The sequence below is a fragment of the Oncorhynchus gorbuscha genome, unplaced genomic scaffold (genome assembly GCF_021184085.1).
Source record: "Oncorhynchus gorbuscha isolate QuinsamMale2020 ecotype Even-year unplaced genomic scaffold, OgorEven_v1.0 Un_scaffold_8156, whole genome shotgun sequence".
In the NCBI taxonomy this organism is placed as follows: domain Eukaryota; kingdom Metazoa; phylum Chordata; class Actinopteri; order Salmoniformes; family Salmonidae; genus Oncorhynchus; species Oncorhynchus gorbuscha.
Window position 1 is genome coordinate 1,115 of NW_025751394.1, and position 14,365 is coordinate 15,479.

Sequence of the window (14,365 nt, forward strand, 5' to 3'; positions counted from 1 at the left end):
GTGTATGTAAACTTCTGACTTCAACTGTACCTGCCTACCTGTTGTGGTAGAAGTGTATAGCAGGTCTCTACCTACCTACCTGTTGTGGTAGAAGTGTAGAGCAGGTCTCTACCTACCTGTTGTGGTAGAAGTGTATAGCAGGTCTCTACCTGTTGTGATAGAAGTGTAGAGCAGGTCTCTAACCTACATCCACCTGTTGTGGTAGAAGTGTATAGCAGGTCTCTACCTACCTACCTGTTGTGGTAGAAGTGCAGAGCAGGGTCTCTACCTACCTGTTGTGGTAGAAGTGAAGAGCAGGTCTCTACCTACCTACCTGTTGTGGTAGAAGTGTAGAGCAGGTCTCTACCTACCTGTTGTGGTAGAAGTGTAGAGCAGGTCTCTACCTACCTGTTGTGGTAGAAGTGTATAGCAGGTCTCTACCTACCTGTTGTGATAGAAGTGTAGAGCAGGTCTCTACCCACCTGTTGTGGTAGAAGTGTATAGCAGGTCTCTGCCACCTACCCTGTTGTGGTAGAAGTGTATAGCAGGTCTCTACCTACCTGTTGTGGTAGAAGTGTATAGCAGGGTCTACCTACCTACCTGTTGTGGTAGAAGTGTATAGCAGGTCTCTACCCACCTGTTGTGGTAGAAGTGTAGAGCAGGTCTCTACCTACCTGTTGTGGTAGAAGTGTATAGCAGGTCTCACCTGTTGTAGAAGTATATAGCAGGTCTCTACCACCTGTTGTGGTAGAAGTGTAGAGCACGTCTCTCTACCTGTTGTGGTAGAAGTGTATAGCAGGTCTCTACCTACCTGTTGTGGTAGAAGTGTATAGCAGGTCTCTACCCACCCTGTTGTGTTAGGAGGTGTATAGCAGGTCTCTACCTACCTACCTGTTGTGGTAGAAGTGTATAGCAGGTCTCTCACCACCTACCTGTTGTGGTAGAAGTGTATAGCAGGTCTCTACCTACCTACCTGTTGTGGTAGAAGTGTATAGCAGGTCTCTACCTACCTACCTGTTGTGGTAGAAGTGTATAGTAGGTCTCTACCTACCTACCTGTTGTGGTAGAAGTGTATAGCAGGTCTCTACCTACCTACCTGTTGTGGTAGAAGTGTATAGCAGGTCTCTACCTACCTGTTGTGGTAGAAGTGTATAGCAGGTCTCTACCTACCTACCTGTTGTTGTAGAAGTGTATAGCAGGTCTCTACCTACCTACCTGTTGTGGTAGAAGTGTATAGCAGGTCTCTACCTACCTGTTGTGGTAGAAGTGTATAGCAGGTCTCTACCTACCTGTTGTGGTAGAAGTGTATAGCAGGTCTCTACCTACCTACCTGTTGTGGTAGAAGTGTATAGCAGGTCTCTACCTACCTACCTACCTACCTGTTGTGGTAGAAGTGTATAGCAGGTCTCTACCTACCTACCTGTTGTGGTAGAAGTGTATAGCAGGTCTCTACCTACCTACCTACCTACCTGTTGTGGTAGAAGTGTATAGCAGGTCTCTACCTACCTGTTGTGGTAGAAGTGTATAGCAGGTCTCTACCTACCTACCTGTTGTGGTAGAAGTGTATAGCAGGTCTCTACCTACCTACCTGTTGTGGTAGAAGTGTATAGCAGGTCTCTACCTACCTGTTGTGGTAGAAGTGTATAGCAGGTCTCTACCTACCTACCTGTTGTGGTAGAAGTGTATAGCAGGTCTCTACCTACCTGTTGTGGTAGAAGTGTATAGCAGGTCTCTACCTACCTGTTGTGGTAGAAGTGTATAGCAGGTCTCTACCTACCTGTTGTGGTAGAAGTGTATAGCAGGTCTCTACCTACCTGTTGTGGTAGAAGTGTATAGCAGGTCTCTACCTACCTACCTGTTGTGGTAGAAGTGTATAGCAGGTCTCTACCTACCTACCTGTTGTGGTAGAAATGTATAGCCGTGGTGTTGGTTGTCAGCACGTGGAGGTAGATGGCCTTGCAGTGGTCCTGGGCCGTGGTGGAGATGTGTTCCTTCAGACTGTCCAGCAGCAAGGAGCCTGGGAGGGGGAGAAGAAGAGCGTAGCAGGACAGTGAGTGACTGAGTGAGTGAGTGAGTGAGTGAGTGAGTGAGTGAGTGAGTGAGTGAGTGAGTGAGTGAGTGAGTGAGTGAGTGAGTGAGTGAGTGAGTGAGTGAGTGAGTGAGTGAGTGAGTGAGTGAGTGACTGACTGACTGAGTGAGTGACTGAGTGAGTGACTGACTGAGTGACTGACTGAGTGACTGAGTGACTGACTGACTGAGTGACTGAGTGACTGAGTGACTGAGTGAGTGACTGAGTGTACCTAGGGTTGTGGCGGTCACAAAAATTGTCAGCCGATAATTGTCATGCAAATAACTGCCTACAAGCCAAGTCAAATAACTGCCGGTCTCACGGTGAGTGACAGGTTAATTACATAACATCAACACATTTAGCATCTCCTGGCTCCCACACACAGCCTACAAGCCATTTTTAAAAAGTCAAATAAATCCATGTAATATAGCCTACACCTTCACAATAAATGAACAATTTATTTTAGACAGGTCTAAAGGAGCATGATATGAAGAGAATGTGGTCTATTTCAGAAGAACAGAATAGCGTACTCTGAGTTGTCCTTATTATTAGGTCCTGATCTGGCTGTGCCATATGGCTGTGGGCGACACTAGTTCACTTAGCAGACAAGACATGCTTAGAATTCCCTGGCAATATTTTATATTATTTTTAAATAGGAAGAATACGATTGAACAAAGCTGAATAAAATATAAATATTTTCTCCAAACGATTTGAAGGAAGCGATGAGTCTAATGATGATTTGAAGGAAGTGCGCACATTCCGCTATTCTGAAACAGGGATTCTGATATGCTTCATTTAGAGTTATTAATGTAACTTTAGTTGTTCTACTAATGTTGGGCTATATGTTTTGATGTTTAAGACATTGTAAGGCTGCATGATGAGTCTAATGATGATTTGAAAAATGTTTGCTTAAAAAGGCATTGAGCTCTGCTAAGTTTGTTTGCTTAAAAGGCATTGAGCTCTACTCAGTTTGTTTGCTTAAAAGGCATTGAGCTCTGCTAAGTTTGTTTGCTTAAAAGGCATTGAGCTCTGCTAAGTTTGTTTGCTTTAAAAGGCATTGAGCTCTGCTCAGTTTGTTTGCTTAAAAGGCATTGAGCTCTACTCAGTTTGTTTGCTTAAAAGGCATTGAGCTCTGCTAAGTTTTTTTGCTTAAAAGGCATTGAGCTCTACTCAGTTTGTTTGCTTAAAAGGCATTGAGCTCTGCTCAGTTTTTTTGCTTAAAAGGCATTGAGCTCTACTCAGTTTGTTTGCTTAAAAGGCATTGAGCTCTACTCAGTTTGTTTGCTTAAAAGGCATTGAGCTCTGCTAAGTTTGTTTGCTTAAAAGGCATTGAGCTCTGCTCAGTTTGTTTGCTTAAAAGGCATTGAGCTCTACTCAGTTTGTTTGCTTAAAAGGCATTGAGCTCTACTCAGTTTGTTTGCTTAAAAGGCATTGAGCTCTACTCAGTTTGTTTGCTTAAAAGGCATTGAGCTCTGCTAAGTTTGTTTGCTTAAAAGGCATTGAGCTCTGCTAAGTTTGTTTGCTTAAAAGGCATTGAGCTCTGCTAAGTTTGTTTGCTTTAAAAGGCATTGAGCTCTGCTCAGTTTGTTTGCTTAAAAGGCATTGAGCTCTACTCAGTTTGTTTGCTTAAAAGGCATTGAGCTCTGCTAAGTTTGTTTGCTTAAAAGGCATTGAGCTCTACTCAGTTTGTTTGCTTAAAAGGCATTGAGCTCTACTCAGTTTGTTTGCTTAAAAGGCATTGAGCTCTACTCAGTTTGTTTGCTTAAAAGGCATTGAGCTCTGCTAAGTTTGTTTGCTTAAAAGGCATTGAGCTCTGCTAAGTTTGTTTTGCTTAAAAGGCATTGAGCTCTACTCAGTTTGTTTGCTTAAAAGGCATTGAGCTCTGCTCAGTTTTTTTGCTTAAAAGGCATTGAGCTCTACTCAGTTTGTTTGCTTAAAAGGCATTGAGCTCTACTCAGTTTTTTTGCTTAAAAGGCATTGAGCTCTACTCAGTTTGTTTGCTTTAAAAGACATTGAGCTCTGCTCAGTTTGTTTGCGCAGGCTGTACACACTCCAATAGTCTCTCATTCACAAATTGACAAGAACTTGATAATGCCTCGTATTTCACGGCTGCATCCCCCTTTGCGGCCATAACGCACCCTAAGAAAATATATCTGTGCCTTTTGGGGCCCGGAGTGCTGCGTTGTGACCTTCTCCCTGAGTATGCTGCGCAGTCCGAAGCGTCTCTCACTCATATGGCTCTCCGTCACGAGATCAAGGTCTTTCTCACAGGCTACAAGTGAAGACAGACACATCGGAGATGCACCTGCGAGCGTCCTTATCCAATTCCGAGGTGCATATTGAAGATATTGGAAAAACTCTCCACATTCACTTTATCAGCCAACTAGATGAGTAGGCCTAACGAACAGCAAAAGCACTAGCCTATAGAAAGCTGATGGGATCCTCCCTCTTTTTATTAGAGGCCATCACTTTTTTTTTCTTCCACAATTGCAAAGCCTATAGAAATGATGCGCTCATGGGCACTCATGAAGTGTTGGATTAGATTTTTCTAATACATTTGCATTGATGTCAGAGTGATTAGAGGGACAATAGAGTGCTGAAGTACCAGGCAGTTAGAAAGTTTGGTAGGCTACGAATTATTTTTACTTTTTATTGAACTAGGCAAGTCAGTTAAGAACAAATTCTTATTTTCAATGACGACCTAGGAACAGTGGGTTAACTGCCTTGTTTAGGGGCAGAACGACACATTTGTACCTTGTCAGCTCGGGATTTGAACTTGCAACCTTCCGGGTTACTAGTCCAACGCTCTAACCACTAGGCTACCCTGCTGCCCCATCAGCAGCATCCGAGCTCGGCGAAGCTAATTACCGTGACTACACGGTCATGTGGGGTGACTACCTCAATGACTCGTGACTCGCCAGTGTGGCAGTCTACCTACCTATTCCATGTGGCAGTCTACCTACCTATTCCATGTGGCAGTCTACCTACCTATTCCATGTGGCAGTGTACCTACCTATTCCATGTGGCAGTCTACCTACCTATTCCATGTGGCAGTGTACCTACCTATTCCATGTGGCAGTGTACCTACCTATTCCATGTGGCAGTCTACCTACCTATTCCATGTGGCAGTCTACCTACCTATTCCATGTGGCAGTCTACCTACCTATTCCATGTGGCAGTCTACCTACCTATTCCATGTGGCAGTCTACCTACCTATTCCATGTGGCAGTCTACCTACCTATTCCATGTGGCAGTCTACCTACCTATTCCATGTGGCAGTCTACCTACCTATTCCATGTGGCAGTCTACCTACCTATTCCATGTGGCAGTCTACCTACCTATTCCATGTGGCAGTCTACCTACCTATTCCATGTGGCAGTCTACCTACCTATTCCATGTGGCAGTCTACCTACCTATTCCATGTTTCCTGAACTCCTTCACCACCCCAGACTCAGGATGTAAGCCACCTGGGTGTCCACGGGAAATCTAGAGGCCAGGATGTCTCCATCCTGCAGAGAGGAGAGGTTATACACAGCTATTAGTACTTATAAACTTTTGGACTAACACCAGGACATCTAGAGGCTAGGATGTCTCCATCTTGCAGAGAGGAGAGGTTATACAGAGCTATTAGTACTTATAAACACTGGACTAACACCAGGACATCTAGAGGCTAGGATGTCTCCATCCTGCAGAGAGGAGAGGTTATACAGAGCTATTAGTACTTATAAACACTGGACTAACACCAGGACATCTAGAGGCTAGGATGTCTCCATCCTGCAGAGAGGAGAGGTTATACAGAGCTATTAGTACTTATAAACACTGGACTAACACCAGGACATCTAGAGGCTAGGATGTCTCCATCCTGCAGAGAGGAGAGGTTATACAGAGCTATTAGTACTTATAAACACTGGACTAACACCAGGACATCTAGAGGCTAGGATGTCTCCATCCTGCAGATGTATACCGAGCAACACAACCCCCTACACCTCTCTCCATTACTCTTCAATACCCCTCCATCCCCCACACCCCTCCACCTCATGCCCCCCTCCTCCATTATCACCCTCCTTTTCTCCTCCACCCTTCCATCCCCACCCCCTCCCTCCCTCTCCCACCTCCCTCCTCCTCCCTCTCCCCTCACCCCCCACCCTCCTCCTCTCCCCTCCACCATCCTCCCCTCGTCCCCTTCCCCTCCACCCCCACCTCTCGTCCCCACCCTCCTTCTCTCCTCTCCCCTCCTCCTCCACCTCCTCCACCCCCCTTCCCCTCCACCCCCCTACAGCTGCTTCAGGTCTAATTAGTAGGAGACTATAAACAGAATGTAGAATGTCAGTGTGTTCCATTTCAGAATGTTCCTAAGGAATGTGAGTGACAGGGATGTGGAACTAACAGCACTACTGGAAACAGAACTACTATGATTAGTGTTGGGCTCAAACCCATTTACATTACAGATAGTAATACAACTACTATGATCAAACCCATTTACATTACAGATAGTAATACAACTACTATGATCAAACCCATTTACATTACAGATAGTAATACAACTACTATGATTAGTGTTGGGCTCAAACCCATTTACATTACAGATAGTAATACAACTACTATTATCAGTGTTGGGCTCAAACCCATTTACATTACAGATAGTAATACAACTACTATGATCAAACCCATTTACATTACAGATAGTAATACAACTACTATTATCAGTGTTGGGCTCAAACCCATTTACATTACAGATAGTAATACAACTACTATAATCAAACCCATTTACATTACAGATAGTAATACAACTACTATGATCAAACCCATTTACATTACAGATAGTAATACAACTACTATGATCAAACCCATTTACATTACAGATAGTAATACAACTACTATGATTAGTGTTGGGCTCAAACCCATTTACATTACAGATAGTAACACAACTACTATGATCAGTGTTGGGCTCAAACCCATTTACATTACAGATAGTAATACAACTACTATGATCAGTGTTGGGCTCAAACCCATTTACATTACAGATAGTAACACAACTACTATGATCAAACCCTTTTACATTACAGATAGTAACACAACTACTATGATCAAACCCATTTACATTACAGATAGTAACACAAATACTATGATCAGTGTTGGGCTCAAACCCATTTACATTACAGATAGTAATCAAACCCATTTACATTACAGATAGTAATACAACTACTATTATCAGTGTTGGGCTCAAACCCATTTACATTACAGATAGTAATACAACTACTATGATCAAACCCATTTACATTACAGATAGTAATACAACTACTATGATCAAACCCATTTACATTACAGATAGTAATACAACTACTATGATCAAACCCATTTACATTACAGATAGTAATACAACTACTATGATTAGTGTTGGGCTCAAACCCATTTACATTACAGATAGTAACACAACTACTATGATCAGTGTTGGGCTCAAACCCATTTACTACAGATAGATCAGTGACTATGATCAAACCCATTTACATTACAGATAGTAATACAACTACTATGATCAAACCCATTTACATTACAGATAGTAATAGTAAAACTTCAGATTCCAAATGATCCTCATAGAAAACTATTGGAATGGATGTGTTCCTCCTGAGTGAACTGACATTTAAAAGGGATTGACCCCAACCCTGACTTTAATATGACCCCAACCCTGACTTTAATATGACCCCAACCCTGACTTTAATATGACCCCAACCCTGACTTTAATATGACCCCAACCCTGACTTTAATATGACCCCAACCCTGACTTTAATATGACCCCAACCCTGACTTTAATATGACCCCAACCCTGACTTTAATATGACCCCAACCCTGACTTTAATATGACCGCAACCCTGCCTTTAATATGACCCCAACCCTGACTTTAATGTGACCCCAACCCTGACTTTAATGTGACCCCAACCCTGACTTTAATGTGACCCCACTAACTACTGTCTGTCAATACATTCAGCTTCCAACAATATGTTCAATATGGACTACATTAACAGACTATCAATACATCTCTTCCAACATGTTCAATATGGGGTACATTCACAGTCTATAACAGACATCTCTCCTGAGAACATGTTCAATATGGGGTACATTCACAGACTATAATGGACATCTCTTCCAACATGTTCAATATGGAGTACATTCACAGTCTATAACAGACATCTCTCCTGAGAACATGTTCAATATGGGGTACATTCACAGTCTATAACAGACATCTCTTCCAACATGTTCAATATGGACTACATTCACAGACCATCTCTACCCCAGCACCCATACCTCTCTGTGTACTGTCAGTCAGTCAGGACCATCTCTACCCCAGCACCAGTACCTCTCTGTGTACTGTCAGTCAGTCAGGACCATCTCTACCCCAGCACCCGTACCTCTCTGTGTACTGTCAGTCAGGACTTTCTCTACCCCAGCACCCGTACCTCTCTGTGTACTGTCAGTCAGGACCATCTCTACCCCAGCACCCATACCTCTCTGTGTACTGTCAGTCAGTCAGGACCATCTCTACCCCAGCACCCGTACCTCTCTGTGTACTGTCAGTCAGACCATCTCACCCCAGCACCCGTACCTCTCTGTGTACTGTCAGTCAGGACCATCTCTACCCCAGCACCCGTACCTCTCTGTGTACTGTCAGTCAGGACCATCTCTACCCCAGCACCAGTACCTCTCTGTGTACTGTCAGTCAGTCAGGACCATCTCTACCCCAGCACCCGTACCTCTCTGTGTACTGTCAGTCAGTCAGGACCATCTCTACCCCAGCACCCGTACCTCTCTGTGTACTGTCAGTCAGTCAGGACCATCTCTACCCCAGCACCGTACCTCTCTGTGTACTGTCAGTCAGTCAGGACCATCTCTACCCCAGCACCCGTACCTCTGTGTACTGTCAGTCAGTCAGGACCATCTCTACCCCAGCACCAGTACCTCTCTGTGTACTGTCAGTCAGTCAGTCAGGACCACCTCTACCCCACCCGTACCTCTCTGTGTGCTGTCAGTCCGGACCATCTCTACCCCCAGCACCCGTACCTCTCTGTGTACTGTCAGTCAGGACCATCTCTACCCCAGCACCGTACCTCTCTGTGTACTGTCAGTCAGTCAGGACCATCTCTACCCCAGCACCCGTACCTCTCTGTGTACTGTCAGTCAGTCAGGACCATCTCTGCCCCAGCACCCGTACCTCTCTGTGTACTGTCAGTCAGTCAGGACCATCTCTACCCCAGCACCCGTACCTCTCTGTGTACTGTCAGTCAGTCAGGACCATCTCTACCCCAGCACCCGTACCTCTCTGTGTACTGTCAGTCAGGACCATCTCTACCCCAGCACCCGTACCTCTCTGTGTACTGTCAGTCAGGACCATCTCTACCCAGCACGTACCTCTCTGTCTGTCAGTCAGTCAGGACCATCTCTACCCCAGCACCCGTACCTCTCTGTACTGTCAGTCAGGACCATCTCTACCCCAGCACCAGTACCTCTCTGTGTGTACTGTCAGTCAGTCAGGACCATCTCTACCCCAGCACCCGTACCTCTCTGTGTACTGTCAGTCAGTCAGGACCATCTCTACCCCAGCACCCGTACCTCTCTGTGTACTGTCAGTCAGTCAGTCAGGACCATCTCTACCCCAGCACCCATACCTCTCTGTGTACTGTCAGTCAGTCAGGACCATCTCTACCCCAGCACCCGTACCTCTCTGTGTACTGTCAGTCAGTCAGGACCATCTCTACCCCAGCACCGTACCTCTCTGTGTACTGTCAGTCAGTCAGGACCATCTCTACCCCAGCACCCGTACCTCTCTGTGTACTGTCAGTCAGTCAGGACCATCTCTACCCCAGCACCAGTACCTCTCTGTGTACTGTCAGTCAGTCAGTCAGGACCACCTCTACCCCAGCACCCGTACCTCTCTGTGTACTGTCAGTCAGTCAGGACCATCTCTACCCCAGCACCCGTACCTCTCTGTGTACTGTCAGTCAGGACCATCTCTACCCCAGCACCCGTACCTCTCTGTGTACTGTCAGTCAGTCAGGACCATCTCTACCCCAGCACCCGTACCTCTGTGTACTGTCAGTCAGGACCATCTACCCCAGCACCCGTACCTCTCTGTGTACTGTCAGTCAGGACCATCTCTACCCCAGCACCCGTACCTCTCTGTGTACTGTCAGTCAGTCAGGACCATCTCTACCCCAGCACCCGTACCTCTCTGTGTACTGTCAGTCAGTCAGGACCATCTCTACCCCAGCACCCGTACCTCTCTGTGTACTGTCAGTCAGGACCATCTCTACCCCAGCACCCACTCTCTGTGTACTGTCAGTCAGGACCATCTCTACCCCAGCACCCGTACCTCTCTGTGTACTGTCAGTCAGTCAGGACCATCTCTACCCCAGCACCCGTACCTCTCTGTGTACTGTCAGTCAGGACCATCTACCCCAGCACCCGTACCTCTCTGTGTACTGTCAGTCCCATCTACCCCAGCACCCGTACCTCTCTGTGTACTGTCAGTCAGTCAGGACAATCTCTACCCCAGCACCCGTACCTCTCTGTGTGTCAGTCAGTCAGGACCATCTCTACCCCAGCACCCGTACCTCTCTGTGTACTGTCAGTCAGTCAGGACCATCTCTACCCCAGCACCCGTACCTCTCTGTGTACTGTCAGTCAGTCAGGACCATCTCTACCCCAGCACCGTACCTCTCTGTGTACTGTCAGTCAGGACCATCTCTACCCCAGCACCCGTGCCTCTCTGTGTACTGTCAGTCAGTCAGGACCATCTCTACCCCAGCACCCGTACCTCTCTGTGTACTGTCAGTCAGTCAGGACCATCTCTACCCCAGCACCCGTACCTCTCTGTGTACTGTCAGTCAGTCAGGACCATCTCTACCCCAGCACCCGTACCTCTCTGTGTACTGTCAGTCAGGACCATCTCTACCCCAGCACCCGTACCTCTCTGTGTACTGTCAGTCAGTCAGGACCATCTCTACCCCAGCACCCGTACCTCTCTGTGTACTGTCAGTCAGTCAGGACCATCTCTACCCCCAGCACCCGTACCTCTCTGTGTACTGTCAGTCAGGACCATCTCTACCCCAGCACCCGTACCTCTCTGTGTACTGTCAGTCAGTCAGGACCATCTCTACCCCAGCACCCGTACCTCTCTGTGTACTGTCAGTCAGGACCATCTCTACCCCAGCACCCGTACCTCTCTGTGTACTGTCAGTCAGTCAGGACCATCTCTACCCCAGCACCCGTACCTCTCTGTGTACTGTCAGTCAGTCAGGACCATCTCTACCCCAGCACCCGTACCTCTCTGTGTACTGTCAGTCAGGACCATCTCTACCCCAGCACCCGTACCTCTCTGTGTACTGTCAGTCAGGACCATCTCTACCCCAGCACCCGTACCTCTCTGTGTACTGTCAGTCAGGACCATCTCTACCCCAGCACCCGTACCTCTCTGTGTACTGTCAGTCAGGACCATCTCTACCCAGCACCCGTACCTCTCTGTACTGTCAGTCAGTCAGGACCATCTCTACCCCAGCACCCGTACCTCTCTGTGTACTGTCAGTCAGTCAGGACCATCTCTACCCCAGCACCCGTACCTCTCTGTGTACTGTCAGTCAGGACCATCTCTACCCCAGCACCCGTACCTCTCTGTGTACTGTCAGTCAGGACCATCTCTACCCCAGCACCCGTACCTCTCTGTGTACTGTCAGTCAGTCAGGACCATCTCTACCCCAGCACCCGTACCTCTCTGTGTACTGTCAGTCAGTCAGGACCATCTCTACCCCAGCACCCGTACCTCTCTGTGTACTGTCAGTCAGGACCATCTCTACCCCAGCACCCGTACCTCTCTGTGTACTGTCAGTCAGGACCATCTCTACCCCAGCACCCGTACCTCTCTGTGTACTGTCAGTCAGGACCATCTCTACCCCAGCACCCGTACCTCTCTGTGTACTGTCAGTCAGTCAGGACCATCTCTACCCCAGCACCCGTACCTCTCTGTGTACTTTGGTCCGGCCCTTGATCTCAGCTACGATCATTCCCACGATGCCTCCTTGAAGATGGCGGCGGGGAGAAGAACCTCTTGTTGGATGTGATGTCATTATACCATGAGTCTGGGTACCTGTTGGGGGACAGGTGAGGCTCAGAGGTTAGATTCCTGCTGTGGTCACTCATATGGAAAATGCATGTCTAAGTCACTTGGGATAAAAGCGTTCGCTAAATGGCTTATAGGCCTAATATGCCTTAAGGTACAGGTGGTAAATAGAATGAGTAGACTTCAGCTGCATTAAGGTGACAGGGGACAGGTGAGGACAGGTCATTTAGAATTCAGCTGTTTTAAGGTGACAGGGGACAGGTGAGAACAGGTGATGCAGACTGCAGCTGTATTAAGGTGACAGGGGACAGGTGACGACAGGTGATGTAGACTTCAGCTGTATTAAGGTGACAGGGGACAGGTGACGACAGGTGATGTAGACTTCAGCTGTGGGTGACAGGGACAGGTGACTAAGAGGTGATGTAGACTTCAGCTGTATTAAGGTGACAGGGGACAGGTGAGGACAGGTGATGTAGACTTCAGCTGTATTAAGGTGACAGGGGACAGGTGAGGTAGACTTCAGCTGTATTAAGGTGACAGGGGACAGGTGACGACAGGTGATGTAGACTTCAGCTGTATTAAGGTGACAGGGGACAGGTGACGAGAGGTGATGTAGACTTCAGCTGTATTAAGGTGACAGGGGACAGGTGAGGACAGGTGATGTAGACTTCAGCTGTATTAAGGTGACAGGGGACAGGTGACGAGAGGTGATGTAGACTTCAGCTGCATTAAGGTGACAGGGGACAGGTGAGGACAGGTGGTGTAGACTTCAGCTGCATTAAGGTGACAGGGGACAGGTGAGGACAGGTCATGTAGACTTCAGCTGCATTAAGGTGACAGGGGACAGGTGAGGACAGGTGAGGTAGACTTCAGCTGTATTAAGGTGACAGGGGACAGGTGAGGACAGGTGATGTAGACTTCAGCTGTATTAAGGTGACAGGGGACAGGTGACGACAGGTGATGTAGACTTCAGCTGCATTAAGGTGACAGGGGACAGGTGAGGACAGGTCATGTAGAATTCAGCTGTATTAAGGTGACAAGGGACAGGTGAGGACAGGTGACAGAGGTCAGGTGCCCTGGGTTGTGTTCAGTGGGGCTCAACAAAGCAAAGCATTTTGAAACGGAAAGTGAAAATCTGTTCTTATTAGACAAGTTAAAGTACCACTACAGTTTCACTCAGCTCTCTCTCTCTAGTGAACACGATACGATCCTGTGTTGCTATTGGCTGTGTGGCGCAGTACTCACTCAATGGGGAACCAATCACCGCACAGCAGCAGCGCTGCCTATGTCATCGTGGCAGAGGAGGCGGAGCTGGACTTCGCTGAGCGCAGTGGGGGACACCACGTCGGTCATTCACACCTAGAAAACGACCAATGCCAGGAGAGATACAGTTATTAACTCCTACAACCCACCAATCACAGATCACACACACCAATCAATGTTCTATAACATTAACATTATATATTTATACATAACTTTTAAAAATGGTTAGTCAGCTGGTTAATAAATTGCCAAGTGAATTGTCCTTGGTCCTTTTAAAATGGTTAGTCAGCTGGTTAATGAATTGCCAAGTGAAGTGTCCTTGGTCCTTTTAAAATGGTTAGTCAGCTGGTAATGAATTGCCAGTGGGTGTCCTTGGTCCTTTTTAAAATGGTTAGTCAGCTGGTTAATGAATTGCCAGGTGAACTGTCCTTGGTCCTGGATATGAGTGTTCATCCCTTCATCCCAAATGGCACCCTAATACCTTTATAATTCACTACTTTGACCTGTGCTCTATGGGTTTGGATATGAGTGTTCATCCCAAATGGCACCTAATACCTTTATAAAGTAGTGCACTATGTAGGGAATAGGTGCATTGCCATAAGTTCTGGTCAACAGTAGTGCACTATAAAGGGAATAGGGTCCCATTTGGGGTGGCAGCGTAGCTTCTAGTGGTTTAGAGCGTTGGACTGTTAAACAAGGTTGTGAGGTTCAAGCCCCACAGAGCTGACAGAATTTTCAAATCATAAGTCAGATCTGCTTGCCTGAACAGAGCAGTTAACCCCTATTCAGGCGATCATTCTGAAATAAGCATTTGTTCTTAACTGACTTGCCTTACAAGTTAAAAGTCAAACATCAAAAAATAAAATAAACAAGTGGATGGAGAGGGACAGGGAATGATAGCTAGACAGGCAAACAGCAACAATACGTAACTGAACGCATACTATTTT

The 14,365-nt window shown here is 46.8% G+C and overlaps 1 pseudogene; it reads right to left on the minus strand.

Moving 5' to 3' along the window:
- Positions 1-1,875: 1,875 nt before the first annotated feature.
- On the minus strand, positions 1,876-13,508 carry LOC124029910 (annotated as a pseudogene).
- Positions 13,509-14,365: the final 857 nt, after the last annotated feature.